The sequence below is a fragment of the Prionailurus bengalensis genome, chromosome C1 (assembly GCF_016509475.1).
Source record: "Prionailurus bengalensis isolate Pbe53 chromosome C1, Fcat_Pben_1.1_paternal_pri, whole genome shotgun sequence".
Classification (NCBI taxonomy): domain Eukaryota; kingdom Metazoa; phylum Chordata; class Mammalia; order Carnivora; family Felidae; genus Prionailurus; species Prionailurus bengalensis.
In genome coordinates, this window is record NC_057345.1 from 21320826 (window position 1) to 21341188 (window position 20363).

A 20363-nucleotide genomic window follows, 5' to 3' on the forward strand; every position below is an offset into this window, starting at 1 on the left:
AAGGTTGGTTAATGTCTAATGTGACCTCTTTTTTGTCTCCCTTTCCAATGGAAGGGGTTAAATTATCTGCAGAACAATAAAAGGCTAGAGTGGGCTAGATGACTTCAGAAAGTGTTAAAAGTTTTGCAATGGCAGTTGTGGAAAAGGCAAGGGGGCCAACCAAAGATGAGCAAAAGGGCTATTGAACAGTAATTAGGACCTAGCTGGAGGTCAGACACGAAATTTCTGCTAGTCCACATGTTCTGTCTCCTACATTCTCAGTAAAGCAGCATCTCTTGAATATTGTTGATGTCGGCCTTTGAAAAAAACACACTATATTGTAATAGAAGGCTTTGGTGCCACCATCTCTGAGCAGATCACAAGCCTTGTGCCACAGTTTTCTCATCTCTTAAAGAGTGGATTAGTTGGTCTCTTAAATTCTATGGTTTTTATGACTTACAACCAAAAAACATTCCAGGGAATTTTAGGAGAGGAAGTGTGTTTAGTATGTGTTTGATTTTTAGGGAAGAGGTGGTTGAAACCATACATCTTTCAGATTCAAGCTTAGTTTTCCGTTTAACTTCTCTATTATGTTGAAAGCACCAGGTGTTGGTTTTGACAATCTGAAAGTTCTGACCTATTTACTCAATATAATGCAGTTCCTACCTTTGGAGTCTGAAGACCTGGTTCTAGTTCCAGCTATATCACGTTGTAGCTGTGAATATCCAAGTCAGCTAACCTTAAACTTTAGTTTCTTCGTCTATAAGATAGGGATAACCATTTCTTCATGGGGTTTTAGATGAGATAAGATTTGTGTCAGGTCTTTATAGATTGTATAGTGTTTAATAAATATGAAAAAAGATACTATTTCTGGCAAAGGAGAAAGGTAGTACTGGGATGCCTGGGTGGCTCAGTCGGTTGGGCGACCGGCTCAGTGGGTTGGGCGACCGACTTCACTCAGGTCATGATCTCACAGATAGTGAGTTCGAGCCCCGTGTCGGGCTCTGTGCTGACAGCTCAGAGCCTAGAGGCTGCTTCAGATTCTGAGTTTCCCTCTCTCTCTGTCCCTCCCCGGCTCACATTCTGTCTCCTTCAAAAATAAATAAACATTAAAAAAAATTTTTTTTTTTTAAAAAGGTAGTACTGTGATCAGTGCGGTAGGAGGGAGGAAGCACTGGTTTCAAGTGCCTCCTTCTGTTCAAGTGTCCTGAGTGGCAAGGGAAGTCTGTCAGGATGTGAGCTGTCAGTGTATTGATTTAGAAGTTGATTTGTGGTATATGATGTTGCTGGGTGTTTCTGTCAGGTATACATTTCAAATCAAATCTAATCTTGAATCAAATCTGACAAAAAAACTCCATTGTTAAAATTCTCTACATTTATTCTTTCAAATGTGAGCTTGTTAGGCACATTTCCACGAGTATTTTTTAAATATATATATATTTTAATGTTTATTTTTGAGAGAGAGAGAGAGCGTGCATGCATGCAAGAGTGTACTAAAGCAGGGGGAAGTGCAGAGGGAGAGGGAGACAGACTCCTCCTAAGCAGGCTCCAGGCTCCACACTGTGAGTGAAGAGCCTGATGTGGGGCTCAAACTCATGAACCATGAGATCATTATCTGAGCCGAAGTTGGGTGCTTAACAGCTGAGCCACTCAGGTGCCCCTCCAAGATTATTTTTTAGATAGATTTTGACTATTTTATTTAAGACTAGATAACAATCTTATGATTGTCTGACAACTTAAATGCATCGCTTGGTTTGTTTCCTCTCTGGGGCTGATTTTGTTGGAACTCTACATTTTAATCTCTTACAGAGAACTCCTACCCTGCACATGCCATCTAAGTTTTTACCAGTGTACTTAATTCTCTCTACCCAGCTGCATACTCTCTCCTTTGCATTTTGATAGGAAATACAGTGTCAAAAATTGGTGTTGAAGATTAATGATTCCTCCTTAACTTGAGTGATCCCAGAGCACTTTGACCATATCTCTGCAGGGCACTTTTCTCTATTTAGTTTACCTCTTTATTCTCCCCTACTAAACAGTTACTACTGTTCATGGAAATAAACGGAATTAAAGAATCGTATGTTGTGGGTTTCAACTTGTTTAACTATTACATAGGTATTGCATGTGTAACTTTTTTCTTTAAAATGAAATCACTAAAATAATATTGCTAAAATAAAATAAAATTACTAAATGAACATTTATATAGTTCACCACCCAGTGAACCACCTAGGCACATCTTTATCCATTCATCAGTTGATGGACATTTGGGCTCTTTCCATAATTTGGCTATTGTTGATAGCACTGCTGTAAACATTGGGGCGCATGTGCCCCTTTGAATCAGCGTTTTTGTAGCCTTTGGGTAAATACCGAGAAGTGCAATTGCTAGGTCGTAGGGTAGTTCTATTTTATTTTTAAGTAATCTCTACACCCAGTGTGGGGTACTGACTCAAAACCCCGAGATCAAGAGTCGCATGTTCTCCTGACTGAGCCAGCCAGGTGCCCCAGAAAAATCAATTTTGATGTGTGGGATAAAGATGTTATTCCAAGTTAATTTTTTTCACAGTTAACTATTATTCCTGGTAGCATTTGTTTTGTGACGACATTTGGAGTTTCGGAAGACACTAAAAGTGTTCTTTTTTTCTTCTTTTTTTTTTTTTATGTTTATTTATTCTGAGAGAGAGAGAGTGCAAGGGAGAGGGGCAGAGAGAGAGAGAGAATTCCAGGCAGCTCAGTGTGGAGGCTGACGTGGGGCTGGCTTTCAGGACTGTGAGATCATGACCTGAGTGGAAATCAAGAGTCTGATCCTTAAGCGACTGAGCCACCCAGGCGCTCCTCAAAGTGTTATTAATCTGCAGCTAGTAATGTCCACCTAGGTCATTAGAAATTTAAAATCTTTATTCCGGAGTGGCAGAATCAATCAGTAGAGCATATGACACTTGACCTTGGGGTTGTGACTTTAAGCCTCACATTGAGTGTAGAGATTACTTAAAAATAAAATCTTAAGGGGAAAAAAAGTGGAGCCCTGAAACGTTTCCCCCTCCCCCTCCAGTGAGTGACGAGTAGAAAGAGGGAGAATTTCTAAGGGAGACATAGCTCTTCTTCCCTTCTCTCATGGACAGATCCCTTTTATGTATGTTTTAAATGTTTATTTATTTATTTTAGAGAGAGGGAGAGAGAGAGAGAGAGAGAGAGAGAGGAAAATAATCTAGGGCAGGCCCTGGCCGACAGCAGAGTGCCTCAACAGAGAGCTCCCCATGCAGCCTGAACCCGCGAACCAGAACAGAAGATAAAACCTGAGCTGAAGTCAGCAACTTCACCAACTGAGCCACCAAGGTCCCCAATGGATAAATCCCTTTTTTAAATGCTGTCCTTCAAGGCACCTGGGTGGCTCAGTTGGTGAAGTGTCTGATTTCAGCAAGGTCATGATCTTTCGGTTTGTGAGTTTGTGAGTTCGAGCCTGGGCTCTGTGCTGGCAGCTCGGAGCCTGGACCCTGCTTTGGATTCTGTGCCTCCCTCTCTCCCTGCCCCTCCCCCGGTCACGCTCTGTCTGACGGTCTCTCTCTCTCAAAAATAAATAAACATTAAAAAAATAATAAAAATGCTGCCAGTCAATACCAAAGAATATAGAACCAAGTCACTGGGCGTGAAGAGTACTTTCCATTTTCTTTTACTTGCACACACCCTACTACTTTGCCTCCCGTCCCTTCCTCTAAATTTAAATTTGAGGGAGAGCATGAAGATTCAGAATATGGGTGTGTCTCTGCTTTATGTATTAAAAGATGACACAATGCCTCTTGCCTGTTGGTGATACCAGTGAGACTGGGCATTTTTCTAATAGTCTTTTGCATACTCTAATGCTTACATAAAATTAGGTAAGAGATAAGTGGCTTCTGGAACAACATCTTTATGTAATTGGGAGAGGGGCTTCACCCTTGCACTAAAGCCACGGGCCAGTAAGAGCCATTCTGTTAAATGAATGTGTCTTTGCGGTCTGTGGCATGAGATGTCTGCAACTGGAGTAATCATTGCACACTTTGTATTTTTAATTGTGGTAAAATCACCATTTTAACCTTTTTAAGTATTCAACTCAGTGGCGTTAAGAACATTCACCACACGGTGCAGCCATCACTGCTAGCCGTTTCTAAAACTTTCCATCATCCCAAACCGAAACTCTACCCAATAAATAATAACTCCCATTGCCTCTCCTCTCAGCCCCTGGTAACCTCAATCCTATTTTGTGTCTGTATTAATTTGCCTATTTTAGGTGTCTCCTGTAAGTGGAATCATTTAATATTTGTCTTTTTTGTGTCTGACTTCTTTGTATTTTTAAAACTATCTCCTCTTTGTGCTTACAGAAAGAAGAAAATATTTTGTAGCAATGAGAAGCCCTCCTGTAACCTCCTAACTCTCTGGAGGAAAGACATCATTGGGATGAAGTAGAAAAGCAAGCATTTAACTATTTTTAGGGCATTCTTGTTAAGGAATTAAAAATAAAGGTTTAGGGGATTTGGTAAATAAAATATTTTGGTACGTGCTAGTGAGTTTGTAGGGCAGAAAAGCAAGGAAGATATTAAAGAACAGTTGTTGAGCAACTTCTTCCTTTTAACTACAAGAGATTTAAAAGGGTTAGCCTCCTAAACATCAATTAGGCCATATTAAATTCCTCCCATCCAAGTACTAATCAGGCAAGACCTTGTTTAGCTTCGAGATCAGGGTGGTATGGCTGTACACAGCCATATTAAATTCCTGTAAATAATGAGCCCAAATATTATTTCATGAGGAGATATTTATACTTGGTATCACTATGATCCAGACGTACTGAAACTGTTTTAAGTCCATTTAAGTCTTTCTGCAGATAAGTTTTACTAGATTTCTAACACCATACAGATATATGTAACCAAACTTCATCAATTAAAAAGAAACTTTGGGGTGCCGGGGCGCCTGGGTGGCTCAGTCGGTTGAGCGTCCGACTTCAGCTCAGGTCACGATCTCGCGGTCTGGGAGTTCGAGCCCCGCGTCGGGCTCTGGGCTGATGGCTCAGAGCCTGGAGCCTGTTTCCGGTTCTGTGTCTCCCTCTCTCTCTCTGCCCCTTCCCCGTTCATGCTCTGTCTCTCTCTGTCTCAAAAATAAATAAACATTAAAAAAATTTAAAAAAAAAAAAAACTTTGGGGTGCCTGGGTGGCGCAGTCGGCTGAGCATCCGACTCTTGATTTCAGCTCAGGTCATGATCGCGTGGTTCATGAGACCCAGCCCCATATCAGGCTCTGCACTGACAGTGTGGAGCCTTCTTGGGATTCTCTGTCTCCCTCTCTCTTTGTCCTTACCCTGCTTGCTCTCTCCCTCAAAATAAATAGATAAACTTAAAAAAAAAAATTTTTTTTAAGAAACTTTAATTGTCTGAAGTTTGAATTTAGTCCCATTTATTTCAGAAGTAATAATATGATTAATTATGCATATCTTAAAAGTAAGATCACCCTTGCTGAGATCTGTATTTTTCCTGAAAACAGTGTCATTTGTCATAATTCCCTAATGATATTTCCTGAGAGTACTTTTGATTATCAGTGAACCACACCTCTATTTTCAAGAGCTGATTCATGCCTCTTAGTGGTAACAGAAAAGACCGTGTTTAATTAGGAGGAGGAGGTTAGTTTTTCTTGAAGCTTGGGTGTGTGTGTGTGGTGGGGGGGGTTAGTCCCATTTTTAAGTCTTTACCCTTAAGTAATATGTTAGATGTTGGTTATTTGTACTTAAAAATAACCTTTTCCTAAGTGTAACTTTTTTTTTAAATTTTTAAATGTTTATTTTTGAGAGAGAGAGAATGAGTGGGAGAGTGGCAGAGAGAGAAGGAAGCACAGAATCTGAAGGAAGCCTCTGAGCTGGCCTGAGCCAAAGTCAGATGCTTAACTGACTGATCCACCCAGGCACCCCAGTGTAACTTTTTTGGAACAGACTTTTTATTTTATTTTTTTAAGATTTTGTTTCTGGGGTACCTGAGTGGCTCAGTTGGTTAAGCATCAGATTCTTGGTTTTGGCTCATGATCTCACCGTTCTGGGATTGAGCCCTGTGTTAGGCTCCACACTGACAGCACAGAGCCTGCTTGGGATTCTCTGTCTCTCCTCCTCTCCCTTCCCCTCTCCCCAGCTCACACTCTTTCTTTCAAAATAAATAAACTTAAAAAAACTTTTTTACTTTTAAGTTATTTCTCCACCTAATGTGGGGCCCAAACTCATAACCCCAAGATCAGAGTCACACACTCGTCCGACTAAGTCAGCCAAGTGCCTCTGGACAGACTTTTAAAGACAGAAATATTTTTTCTGTGTCAATCATTAATAGCTTTTATTCCTTGTTTCATTTTGAGTGTCCAGGATAGGCTCAAGTTGTAAATACAGGTATAAATGAGTCTACCAAGAATACACAATTTTTCCTAACAAGGTATATACTTTTTGAGGTATTGTTTGGTATGCTGGTTGAGCCAATACTAGAAGTAAAAAGGCAGCAGAACAATATTTTCAAAATTGTATAAGAAAACATCTGTCAACTGAGAATTGTATACTCAGTAAAATAATATGTCAAAAGTAACTTTCAAAGAAAAAATTTCAAACAAAGGAACTGAAAGAACGTGTTCCCATGGAACCTCCCCAGAGGAACTTATGAAGGAAATCTGCCTCTTGGACTCAAGGGTCTAAGATGCAAAGGGGAATGATGAGCAAAGAACACACGGACATTAAGGAAAATCTTGAGGACTGACTTGAAAAAGTAACATCTTATTTGTGGGTATAGCAATGGAAAGTACTCAAACAAATATAAATAGGGAGGGGGCTTGAAGTCAAAGCATTCCAAGAGTTCCTGTATAATTAGGAAGGAGAGTAAAGATACTAACTAACTTTAGACTTCAGATAAAATATTCATGTCAGTCTTTAAGAGGTAAAAATGAAAGAATAGAAATAGAAAGAATACAAATAAACAGAAATGAGGAAAAGGAATAAGAAAAAAATGATACAGCAGAGGGCAAAAAAGGAGAAAAAACCTGAAAAGTTGAACAAGTGAAAAAAAGAAAGTAGGGTGGTAAAAAGGAACACAAATATCTCTTAATCACAAAGAAATAAATTAGATCGTTTTCCCCAAAAACTCTGTTTAAAAGACAAAGATGGTCCAAACAGAGACCGTAATAAAGGAGGCCTAAATGGAGAGACAAAATATTCATGTTTGGAAAACTTTGTATTATAAAGAGGACAGTTCTCTCCAGTTTGAGTTTTAGATTAAATGTAATTCTAATCGAAATTCCAGTAAGTTTTTTTCACGGAATTTGACAAGCGGATTCTAAAATGTATATGGAGCAGGAGCGCCTTGGTGGCTGAGTTGGTTGGGCTCTTGGTTTCGGCTAGGGTCTTATTTCGTGGTTTCATGGGTTCGAGCTCCATGTCGGGCTCTGCGCTGGCAGCACTGAGCCTGCTTGGGATTCTCTTTCTCCTCTCCTCTCTCTCTGCTCCTGTCTCTTGTACTGTCTCTGTCTCTCAAAATAAATAAAGAAACTTTAAAACAAGTAAATAAATAAAATGTATATGGAACAGCTAGCACACTTCTGCAGATAAGATGGGGAAACTTGTCCTACTTGATTACAAGACTTATCGTCAAACTGATTATTAGAGTGGTTTTGGCCCTGGGATCATAAAATAGACGGGTAGAATAGTATAGAGTGCTGGGAGAGAGACCTATGAATATCAGGAAAGGGATATGTGACAAAGGTGGCATTACAGATCAGCGGATAAATTATTCAGTAATGGACTGAGATCATTTGTTACTCATAAAAAAACAAAATGGTTGTCTATCTAATACCGTACACAAAAATCAATTCTAGTAGCATGGATGACCAAAATGTGAAAGGTAAAATTTTTTAATGTTAAAAAGAAGGTATAAGAAAATATCTGGCTTAGCTCAGGTTTTATATAGATTAACGTAGCAATAAGTTAAAAATAGAAATAAAATGGGATGAAGGGATAGGATGTGATGGACAGGGATATGGTATTTTAGACAGGGTAGTCCGAGAAAAGCCCCCCCTGAGCGAGTCATATATGAGTTGTCACGTGAAATAAAGGAGTAAATCATGCAGTTTGTGAGAAAGGAGCATTCCAGGCTGTTTGAACCGTACCTGCAAAGCCCTGGGATAAGAATGTGCTTGTTCAGTTACTCACAGGGTTAGTGTGGCAGGAACAGAGCAAGCAAGAGAGTGATAGGAAGTGAAGTCTATGCGTATGTAAATGGATTAGGTTATGTAGGATCTCAAAGGCCATGGCAAGAAATTTGGAAATAACTTCAGATGCCGTAGGGAGACACGATCTCCTTTTTTTTTTTTTTAGAGAGCAGAGGGAGAGACAGAATCTTTTTTTTTTTTTTTAATGTTTTTATTTATTTTTGAGACAGAGAGAGACAGCATGAGCAGGGGAGGAGCAGAGAGAGAGGGAGACACAGAATCGGAAGCAGGCTCCAGGCTCTGAGCTGTCAGCACAGAGCCGAACGCGGGGCTCGAACTCACGGACTGTGAGATCATGACCTGAGCCAAAGTCAGATGCCCAACCCACTGAGCCACCCAGGTGCCCCAGGAGAGAGAATCTTAAACAGGTTCCACACTCAGCGTGGAGCCCAACGCGGGGCTTGATTGCACAACCCTGGGATCATGACCTGAGCCAAAATCAAGAGTCAGATGCTCACACGACTGATTCACCCACCCAGGCGCCCCCCTCCCCCCAACTTTATTTTTTTAAAGAATCACCCGGACCACTCTGAGGACAATACAATATAGGAGACTGAGTGGAAGAAAAAAGGTTGATTAGGGAGTTGACACACGAGTCTAGGCAAGATGTGGCCATAGCTTGGTGTTGGGTGGTATGAAGTGTTTAGATTATGGATGTATTTTGGAGGCAGAGGCATAAAATTTGGTGATGATTTAGGTGTGGGTGTAAGAGAAAGAGAAGAGTCAGTCATGACACTAAAGTTTTTGTCCTGAGCCACTGGAAAACTTTAGTTGCCTCTTTACTGAAATGATGATCCAAAATAGCAGCTAACACACTTGCCAACTCTATTTTGTTTTTTGGGTTTGGGTTTTTTGTTGTTGTTGTTGTTGTTGTTGTTGTTGTTTTGGTGAGTGTTCTACATCTGTTGCTCTACTATTGAATAGGGGACACTGGAGGAAGAGCAAGCTGGGAGTGGGCAATCAAGAGGGTTTTTTTTCTTGTTGTTTTTTTAATATACTGTGTTTGCGAAACTTCTTAGATTTCCAAATAAAGATATTATATGGGCTGTGGATATGCCAGTTTGAAGTTCAGGAGAGAGATTCAGTCTGGAAATATGAATTTGGAAGTTATCAGTGTATATATTGTATTTTAAACTATAGAACTGGATGAGATGATTAGTCGGGGTTCATATTTGGGGTGTTACTCCTCCAGGAGCGTTTAGAATTATAGGGGGCTGGTTTTGCATGTCATAATTGGGGAGGCTGTGGGCATTTAATGTGGGGGGCTGGGGTAAGGGATACTAAGTGAGGGTTGCTAAATGTCCTGCAGAGTGTAGAACAGTACTCACTAAGGAACTGACCCGGCCAAAATGCTCCAGGGAGGGAGAGAGTGAAGATTGGGAAGAGACAAGATTCAAGGGCCAGATCTTAGGACTCTGCAACACATAGAGGAAGAAGGGAAGAGGTTCCTGCAGGGACTACCTCAGTTGAAGTAGGAGGGGAAACAAAGACTCTTAAGAATTCCATAGACCCCAGTTTAGAAAACACTTAACAATTACTGGGGCTGTGAGAGGCAGCGAGAATATTTTGGATTCTATTGTGTCTTCAGGCGATGAAGAGAGGGTTGGATGTGAGATATGTTTTGGAAATGACTCGTGATTTGGAGGATGAGATTTCTGGTTTGAGCAAGTAGGCGGTGAGCTAGGAAACTTGCACGAAGAGTACGGAGTAAGGATGAATGAGGTGGATAATGAATTGTTTTGTGTATGTTGAATGGAGGTTCGTGGATATCTAAGTTGGAGATGTTCAGTGAGTTGGACATGTGAATTTGGAGCTAATAAAAAAAATTTTTAAAATTTTTTTTTCTCAATGTTTTTATTTATTTTTGGGACAGAGAGAGACAGAGCATGAACGGGGGAGGGGCAGAGAGAGAGGGAGACACAGAATCGGAAACAGGCTCCAGGCTCTGAGCCATCAGCCCAGAGCCTGACGCGGGGCTCGAACCCACGGACCGTGAGATCGTGACCTGGCTGAAGTCGGACGCTTAACCGACTGCGCCACCCAGGCGCCCCCCCCCCAAAATTTTTTTTAATGTTTATTTATTTTTGAGAGAGAGAGAGTGCGAGCAGGGGAGGGGCCGAGAGAGAGGGAAACACAGAATCCGAAGCAGGCTCCAGGCTCTAAGCTGGCAGCACAGGGCCCGACTCAGGGCTGAAACCCATGAACGGTGAGATCATGACCTGAGCTGAAGTTGGCCCCTTAACTGACTGAGCCACCCAGGCACCCCTGGAGCTCATTCATTTAAAAAATAGTTGTTATTGTATACTTGTTATTTTCCAGGCAACTTCCTAGATGTTAGAGTGAACAGTGTTAGAGTGAGCAATGAACAAAAATAGGTAAAATATGTGTCCTGAAAGAACTCATAATTTAATGAGAGGAGATGATAAACACAATAAAAGTACATTTATAGCATATGGTAGAAGATAAGTACTCTTGAAAAATACAAAGCTGAGAATAGAGACAAGGGAGGGGTAGGGTGATGCTGATGATCTCGATTTAAAGTAGGGTAATGAAGGCTTCACTAAGAAGGGAGCATTTTAGTAGAGATCTAAAAGAATTGCAGAATGAATATCTGGAGGACGAGCATTCCAGGGAGAGCAAGTGCAAAGGCCCTGAGCATGCCTGGCAGGTTCAAGAAACAGTAAGGAGGCTCACCGGCCTGAAGCTTAATGAGGGAGGGAGAGAGGAGTTGAACATGATGGGGTCATGTGAGCATGGTCATAGGGTCTTATAAACTGTTGAAAGTGTTTTGGCTTTTACCTGAGCTTTTGAGAGAGATCTGGACTGAGCATATGTATAGGTGTGGGCATCATCTGCCTATGGGTGGTTATAGAAGCCACGGGAATATTTGTAGCACAAGCGTCCAGTTAGGTGGAGACACAAAGCAGTCTCTTCTACGAAGACTACTCAGGATTCTTTTAGCAAGATACCCTTCTGTTTGTGACTCTCTAAGGACAGAGGTGTTTTGTTAATTGAAACTTTCTGTTAGGTAACCCAGGATCATCACCCTGATCATCTAGTGATAACGTGTTTAACAGTTGAGATAGTATGAATCCTGCCTTCTCAATCTGTCAGCAAATCCTGTTGTATTTACTAAGCATTTTCAGATTTTTGATTCTTGGTTATTATTGCCATTCCACTTATGTATCAGACATTTATTCAGTGCCACATACATCTGAAACAAAGTGCTGACCTCAGGTCTGTTAGCATGAGGGTTTGAATGGAGCTTTGTTTACACAAATGAACACACTGCATTCAGGCTTCTAATGACTGTAGCCAGTATTAATCCCTTATTCTCTCTAATTCCTTTTATACTTGTTATTGGAAGATTAATACTCAACTAATTTGACTTCCTAGCTAGTCTTTTTTCAGTGGTTGCTCTGGGGATTATAATTCACATGTTACTTTAAAACAGTCTAGGGGTGCCTGGGTGGCTCGGTTGCGTGTCCGACTTCAGCTCAGGTCATGATCTCATGGTTTGTGGGTTCAAGGCCAGTGTCAGGCTCTGTGCCGACTGCTCAGAGCCTGGAGCCTGCTTCGGATTCTGTGTCTCCCTCTCTCTCTACTCCTCCCCCCGCTGACTTGCCCACGCACACTCTCTCTCAACACCTAGGCCTCTTCAGGTAGTTTTGTTGACTGCTTTTTTTCCCCTGTATACAGACCATACTTTCCTGTTTGGGTGACTCATAATTTTTTCTGAAAACTGAGCTATTTAAAATAATGTGGCAAGTTTGAAAATCAGATTCTCCCCTCCCTCCTGTGGGTTTCTTATTGCTGTTTATTTAGTGACTTTCCTGGACTAAGTATGTATAGAGCCTGTATGCTTTATTGGGTATGGCCTTTGCAGTCTCTGCTTAGTTGGTTTAGTAGTTAGCCAATGATTAGACAGAGATTTCCTTAAGTGTCTTGAACCAATAAATTACCCACCCTTTGCCAAAGGTGCTGTGTCTGTATGTTGGAGTATACCTTCAATACTCCCTGCAGGTAGTTTACAACCTTCCCTTAGCCATCACTTCCTGCTTGCACAGAATTTCAAGGTCAACCGCAGGTAAGAGATCAGGGCCTCCTCTCATGCCTTTCCTGGGTTTGTGCACAGCCTGTAAATGCATGTGCCCTTCTAGATACCCAGGAATATGTCAGAGCTTTCCAGAGTCCCTTATAGACATGTCATTCCTGAACATTTATGGGTTTTTTGTTCAGTGTTAGCCTCCAGCTGGTATCACTGCCTTAGGCTGTTGGGATGTTAAACCACTGTCACTGAAGGGTTTTGAAAAATGCCTTCAGGATAGGGCTGTTCACTTGGAGCAAGCTCTGAGTGAGGTCAAATAAAGATAAGGAGCTTGGACTTTTCTTGGTGCTGTTAGTCCGATCGCATACTAACAGCTCTCTGAGGATGGGGCTTTGAGGGAGCTCCACATTTGTTGTATCTTTTCCAGTAGCTGCTAGGCTGTGGTTTTCATAGCTACTGTAGTTATGGAGTTCTTCATTTTCAAGGCTAACACAAACCTGAAGAGAGGGAAATGAAAGTCAGTTGAAATGCCATCTTAATGATCACTGGAACTTACCAAGGTTCAGCTAGTTTTGTTTTTTGTTTGTTTTGTTTTTTAACCTTTCCTTAATGTTTATTTATTTTGAGGGAGGGAGGGAGAGAGAGAGAGAGCTCTCAAGCAGGAAAGAGGCAGAGAGAGAGGGAGACAGATAATCCCAAGCAAACTCTGCGCCCACAGTAGACGCAGGGCTTGATCTCATGAAGTGTGAGATCATAACCTGAGCCGAAATCAAGAGTTGGTTAGTTGAATGCTTTACTGACTGAGCCACCTGGGCGTCCCTCTTTTTTGTTTTTTTTTTTAATTGCAGTAAAATATACGCTACGATGTTTACCATTTAAGCATTTCTTGAGAGTATTGTCAGTGACATATTGTTCTACAACCATTACCACCCTCTATCTTCAGAAATTTTTCATCTTACCAAACTGAAACTCTATATCCATTAATGATAATTCCTCATTCTCCCCTCCTGCCAGCCCCTGGAAACACCATCTGACTTTCTGTCTCTGAATTTGACGGCTCTAGGTAAAGTGGGATCCTACAATGTCTTCCTTTTGGATTTGGCTTATTTCATTTAGCATAATGTCTCAAGATTCATCTATGTTGTGGGGAGGCTGGGTGGCTCAGTCCATTAAGCATTGGACTTCGGCTCAGATCATGATCTTACGGTTTGTGGGTTCAAAGCCTGTGTCAGGCTCTGTGCTGACTGCTCTGAGCCTGGAGCCTGCTTCAGATTCTGTGTCTCTTTCTCTCTCTGCCCCTCTCCCACTCACATTGTCTCTCTGTCTTTCAAAAATAAATAAACGTTTGGGGCGCCTGGGTGGCGCAGTCGGTTAAGCGTCTGACTTAAGCCAGGTCACGATCTCGCGGTCTGTGAGTTCGAGCCCCGCGTCAGGCTCTGGGCTGATGGCTCAGAGCCTGGAGCCTGTTTCCGATTCTCTGTCTCCCTCTCTCTCTGCCCCTGCCCCGTTCATGCTCTGTCCCAAAAATAAATAAAAAACGTTGAAAAAAAAAATAAAAATAAAAATAAACGTTTAAAAAAAATTTTAAAGACTCATCTGTGTTGTAATGCATGTCAGACTTCCATTCCTTATTAAGGCTGAATAATATATACCACATTTTATTTATTCATTCATCTGTTGATGAATATTTTGGTTGTTTCTACCTTTTGGCTGTTGTTAGTAATGCTAGTGTGAACATGGGTGTATAAGTATCTGTTTGAGTCCCTGCTTTCAATTCTTCAGGGTGTATACTCAGTAGTAGAATTGCAGGATCATGTGATAATTTTTTTTTGAAAAATTTTTTAGGAACTGCCATACCGTTTTCACAATGGCCGCACCATTTTGTGTTACAGTACATAATTCTCCAAATCCTCTTGACACTTATTTTCTGTTTTTAATTTTGACGACATAAAGTTTATCTACTTTTTCTTTTGTTGCTTGTGGTTCTGGTATCGTATCTAAGAAACTTAATTGCCTAACTAAAGGTCGTAAGCTTAGACCTATCTTTTCTCCTAAGAGTTTTATAGTTTTAGCTCTTACATTTAGGTCTTTAATTTATTTTCAACGTTTATTTATTTTTGGGACAGAGAGAGACAGAGCATGAACGGGGGAGGGGCAGAGAGAGAGGGAGACACAGTATCGGAAACAGGCTCCAGGCTCTGAGCCATCAGCCCAGAGCCCGACGTGGGGCTCGAACTCACGAACCACGAGATCGTGACCTAGCTGAAGTCGGACGTTTAACCGACTGCGCCACCCAGACGCCCCAGTCTTTAATTTATTTTGACTTAATTTTTGTGTTTTCTATTTCTCTAATTTCTGCTCTAATCCATATTGTTTACTTTTTTCCCAGTGTCTTATGGTAAAAGGTTAGGTTGTTGATTAGAGATCTTTCTTCTTAATTTTACTTTTTTAACATTTTTTAAATGTTTATTTATTTGAGAGAGAGAGAGAGAGAGAGAGAGAGAATCCCAAATATGCTCCTTGCCATCAACACATAGCCCAACACGGGGCACGAACCCATGAACTGCCAGATGATAACCTGAGCCAAAGCCGGACTCTTAATCGACTGAGCCACCCAGGCAACCCTCTTTCTTCCCTTTTTAAAATTTTTTTTTTTTCAACGTTTATTTATTTTTGGGACAGAGAGAGACAGAGCATGAACGGGGGAGGGGCAGAGAGAGAGGGAGACACAGAATCGGAAACTGGCTCCAGGCTCCGAGCCATCAGCCCAGAGCCTGACGTGGGGCTCGAACTCCCGGACCGCGAGATCGTGACCTGGCTGAAGTCGGACGCTTAACCGACTGCGCCACCCAGGCGCCCCCTTCCCTTTTTATTGTAGGTGTTTATAGCTATACATTTCCTTCTAAGCACTCCTTTAGCTGCATCTGGTAAGTTTTGGAATTTTGTGTCTTCGTTTTTGTTCCTGTCATCTACTTGTTTATACATGTTGAGAGAATAGCTCCTCCAGAATACTGGTGGGCTCTCTTCTATCTGGGGGATGCTTAGAAGAGGGAAGTTGGTGTGGTGAACTATATCTCCTGCTGCTGCAACTGGTCTCAACATTACAACTGGTAATTATTACCTCCCTCCACTCTCCATTTCAGATTCCCCTTGTCTTCTGCTGCCATCTCACCAGTCTGGATGTCTTGCTTGGTAGTGTGACCCAGACCTTCATTCCTGAAGGATCTGAACAACTAGCTACCATGCGTTTCTTAGGCCAGAGTATCCAATTTGTCTGTTTACTGTGCATTCAGAATTGGGAAAGCGAGTACCAGTAGGCACCCAAGTGGATCATCTGGGTTTCAGATATATTGTCACTGTCCCCTTGTGGAACAGCAGCCCTACTTCTTTCTGATAATAAGGATCAGTTATCCCTGCCAAGGTGGTAATTCCTCTTCTTTGCCTACTATCCCTAGATATAAGAACTCCAAAATGCCCAGGTGGCACCCATAGCTAATAGTCTTGGGATTCTTTTGTCTTCTATGGAAGTGTTCTTTTTTGATGATGAATATCTTTAGAGTTGCAGGGATAGGACGCACACATTCTCCAGGTGGGCCTTTGGGATTTGGTGACAAACAGGGTATCATGTTTCTACCTACCATTTTCCCGTATCCATGTATTTTTCCTGTTGAAGACATAGCATGTAAAGGTCTTTGACTTGGTGCATATGTTGCATCCTGGAGGGTGGCACTTTGATTTCATAACATATTACATTGAGTTGATCTTCAGCTTTGCCTTCAGGCCATTTCAGTGGTCTTTAAGGTAGGAGCTTTTAGATGATGCTATTGTATGATACCGCCAGTGGATCTCATGGTCCTGGGCCCTATCCTGCACTTAATGTGATGACATGATATTGTGTGGGATGATGCTTACTGATAGATTACAATTTTCCTGAACTCTCAGGTAGTGATGTTCCTTTGGGCAGGAAAGGCAAACCTCTACCCAGAATATGTCCTTATTCCTTTTGGAATAAATGCTCACCTTTTCATGGTGGAAGGGGCCAAATATAGTCAGTCAACTTGCCATCATGTGGCCTATTGGTTTCCTTAAAAGGTGGTGCCATATTGGAGCTTAGTGTTTGCCTCTGTGGCTGGCCATTTGGACTTTTTGCGGCATCAGTAACTGGAGCATAACTGGGAGTTCATTCTGTTGTCCATGCATGGTATGTATCTCTGCCACTATGTCCACTTTCTTTCATGTGCTCATTTTGTCAGCACTTGGGAGGCCATGACAAAAGATGGCTGACAAATTAGTTGAGTCATTGTCTGTTTGGTTGTTTAGTGCTTCTTCCATGGCAGATGTTCTCTGATGAATGTTAACATGTCGTACAAAGGTCTTAACATGTTGTATCCACTCCTGTGCCCTCCTGCATGCCTCTACCCTAAGACCTCCTTGCCCCAATATGCCAGTCTTTCCACTTTTATGCCCCCTGACCAGCATGTTAGGACACTTTCCTGTGAACTATCACACCACTTCTTTGTCTACACAAAGTAGACAGTCAAGTGTACTGCTTAAAGCTCTGTCCATTGGGAGGGTTTTCCTTTACCACTGTCTTTCCGTGCCACCCCTGGAGTGGGGCTGTGCCTGTTCATTTTTGACTCGTATCCACATACAGCTATCTATGAAAAATGTGAAGTTTTTTTTCTCTGTCAGCTGCCTATAGGGCCTCCTATATGTCCAGAAAGGTATATGCTGAGGGATATTCTTGTACAACAGTGGTGGATGATATGATGATTTGGGCTCTCTGCTCAAGCTTGTGGGTCCTATTTGTGCTTGCTCTTGGTTGTATCACTTTCATCTTATGCTGTATTGTTACTGGGTACACCCAACGTTACAGCTTGGTGTGTTTCATAGAACCTAGGTCATGATGGATGCTTCTAAGTAAACGGTCACTTGGTGTCCCATGGTCAGGTGCTCCATATCTACTAGGACATAGTATATCATGCCAGGAGTTGTGCAGAAGGCATATGATTTTCTCCTACAAGTGGCATGGGCTTGCTCCAGAACCCCAGTGGTCTGTGTAGTGATTCTCCCACTGGGGCTTGCTGTAATACCATAGGATCGGCCAGGTTGTTTGTATCACCACCCAGGCCTGCAGTCCTCTCCTGTTTTGAGCTATTCTCCAAATGCGCCTTTTTGTGTCACCTGGTTTAGAAGCCAGAGCAGTATTCTCAGGTGTTGTGCTTCCCTCTTACTGGCGGGCGATGCAAGATGCAATTATTTACTTGGATGACTTTACTTGAATGGCATGTCTTGTCAAGTCCTGACTACTAAAGATTTTACTGATGTAATGGGTTCCTGAACCTTTGAGATATTTATCTCTCACTTGTCTGGAATGCATATTTCCTGACTAGGCCATCAGTGTGCTATCTACCTCTTGCTCATCTGGCCCAGTTAGCAAGATGTTATTAATATAGTGGTCACTGTGATGTCCTGCAAGAAGTCCGGATGATCTATGTCTCTTAGGACTATATTATGCAAGAGAGGGGAAAATTGACATAGTCCTTTAAGTGAGAATCCCAATCAGGCTCTGCACTGTCAGCACAGAGCCCTACGTGGGGCTTGATCCCATGAACCATGAGATCATGACCTGAGCTGAAACCAAGGGTTGGTTGTTTAACCAACTGAGCCACTCAGGTGCCCCTCTGATTATTCTTTTAAAGTGTACTTATTGATTTTGAGAGAGAGAGACACACAGAACCAGTCGGGGAGGGGCAGAGAAAGAGGGAGAGAGAGAGAATCCCAAGCAGGCTCCGTGCTGTTAGCCTGATGTGGGGCTCCATCTCATGAACTGTGAGATCATGACCTGAGCTGAAATCAAGAGTCAGATGCTTAGCTGATTGCGCTGCCCAGGAGCCCCAGGGATTCTGATTTTTTAGTGAGGTAACTACCCTCAGCATCCTGACCTTCCATCCTTAATTTCTTTTGATGTTTCAAATAGAGAAGTGCTCTTATTGGCAGTTTGTCTATTTTGCTTCTAGTGACATCATGTTCCATTAACTATCTCCATAAATCTGAGTCAGGACCCTTTGACTGCCACTCTGACTTTGCTGGTCTGTATGGTAATTGTGTCCCTCTGGCTTTTAACAGTTAAGTACCAGGGTCTGGGTTCCTTTGTTTTAAGCTCCTGCCATCACCACTGCTATCAGTGGGGTTAGTTTTGTTAACAACCTCTCCTGTGCAGGAGACCAGCTATTAAACTTCCTAATGACACTGGAGCCCATCTCACCAGCACATTCTTTATGGCATCCTCCTGGCCATTCCAAGGAACATAATAATTTGATGGGTTTTCTGACCTACTTCAGCATGCCTACTTCCTTGAACCTTTGATTCCTTCCTCCACTGTCTGCCGTTGTAGTTTTGGTGTTGGTACTCAGCATGGGCCATCACATTTCCAGTTTTAGCAACCTTCCTGGTGGTAAGTTCACATCATATCCTGAGGTTTTTGCCAGGGTGGTAAATCCCATATTTCCAGAGAGTAATAGATAACCTCTTCCTTGTCAGTCTTATGTTCTGATCCTCATGTTCAGGCATCCTCAGAATTCAGTCACTGTTTTACTCCCCTGGCCCCTGCCATACATGCTTTGCTAAGTCTTGCAACTACCTTTGGCTATAATTCCTTTCTGATCTATCAGAAATAGCACTTGTGGGCTCGGTTATGTTGTGACTTACACTAGCCAGGAGGTGGCAGATCCTGAGGGGGGCATTGTTTTACTGAGCAAGATGTGGAGAGCTCTGCATTATTTTCAAGTGGGAGGTGAATGCTGGTTCTTGTGGGGAGGTTGGGCCACTTTTGTAGTCTCAGGAGGTTACGGTGTATTTGGACATTTGAGATTTTGGAAGGGACATTAATCCAGTTATCTCCCTCCCATGTATTAGGGTCTCATTTTTTCCCAATCAGGGACCTGACCTTGGCATAACATACCTCTCTTGGCTGAACATTAACCTTCAGAGCTGGCCTATTCTGATTAACTCCTGCCACGGGTCTTCAGCTTTTTCTGTCCTGCTGCCACAGAGTAGAGTTTACCAATAAGGCTTGTGGCTTTCGTATTTGACTTTCAACTGACTGTTAATTCACTCTTCGTTTTTTGTTATTACTGAGTTTAGCAATAGCCATTCAATTCAGTTGTCATTATAGTTATTGTTTTCCCTTTGCTGTTCAAATGCCTGATACATTCAGTCAGCTAGAGCATTCCCTCCACAGATAGACCACCACTGTTTACCACTGGTGAAAGCTTAAGAATTGGACCAGCACCTTTTACCAGGGATTATCTGTGTTAGACCTACCACCAGCAGTGGGGTCCTCACTGCCATCTAGGCTGTGAGCAATTCAGCTCCAAAACCCTTTCATACTCCCAGTTTTCTCAGGTCACTCCGACACCAGCTGTTGGTAGGTTGTGTTCTCTGAAAAGCCGACTCTAAATTGGGAGTTTAGTATTCATTCAGACTGTTTATTAGGGAATACCCTTGGGATCAAAACCACAAAAGAGATAGGAAGTGAGATTGGGCAGATTGATCCTTGTCTTAATTAAGGGTAAAGGAGATTGGGTATCTATACTCAGTCAAATTTCTTTCAAAACATTGTTTTATTTTCATACTTGAACATCCTAAACTTAAAACTTACTGCATTTGAAATAACTCGTACTTTCTTTAGGCAAAATCACTTCTTTCTAAGATACCATGGATACCCTTTCCCAGATGTTTATGTGAGTTTTCTCGGGTGTCTGGGGCGGGGTGGGGGGGTAGGTGTTTTTACATATGAACTATCCTTTTTCCTTACACTGTAGTAAATTCAAGATGGGGGCTGGAAAGGTAACTTACTTGAGTAAACTGAGAATAATATATTTTAAAATGAAAATTAGGGGCATCTGGGTGGCTCAGTTGGTTAAGCATCAACTTCAGCTCAAGTCATGATCTTATGGTTTGTGAGTTTGAGCCCTGCATTGGTCTCCACGCTGATCATGCAGAGCCTACTTCGGATTCTCTCTCCCTGTCTCCACCCCTCCCCCACTTGTGCACGCACTCACGTGCACTGTGTCTCTGTC

The 20363-nt window shown here is 42.1% G+C and overlaps 1 protein-coding gene across 9 annotated transcripts in view; it reads left to right on the forward strand.

Annotated features, from left to right (window-relative positions):
• The window catches only part of LOC122480177 (mediator of RNA polymerase II transcription subunit 18), a 135599-nt gene that overhangs the window by 38631 nt on the left and 76605 nt on the right, over positions 1 to 20363 (forward strand). Inside the window, exon 1 of one of the 9 annotated variants that reach the window (XM_043574228.1) lies at positions 15188 to 15206. The exons of the other annotated variants lie outside the window; for them this stretch is intronic. The gene's annotated coding sequence lies outside the window, so the exon portion shown is untranslated. Of the gene's footprint in view, positions 1 to 15187; positions 15207 to 20363 lie in introns of those variants that run through there. 9 annotated transcript variants of the gene reach the window in all.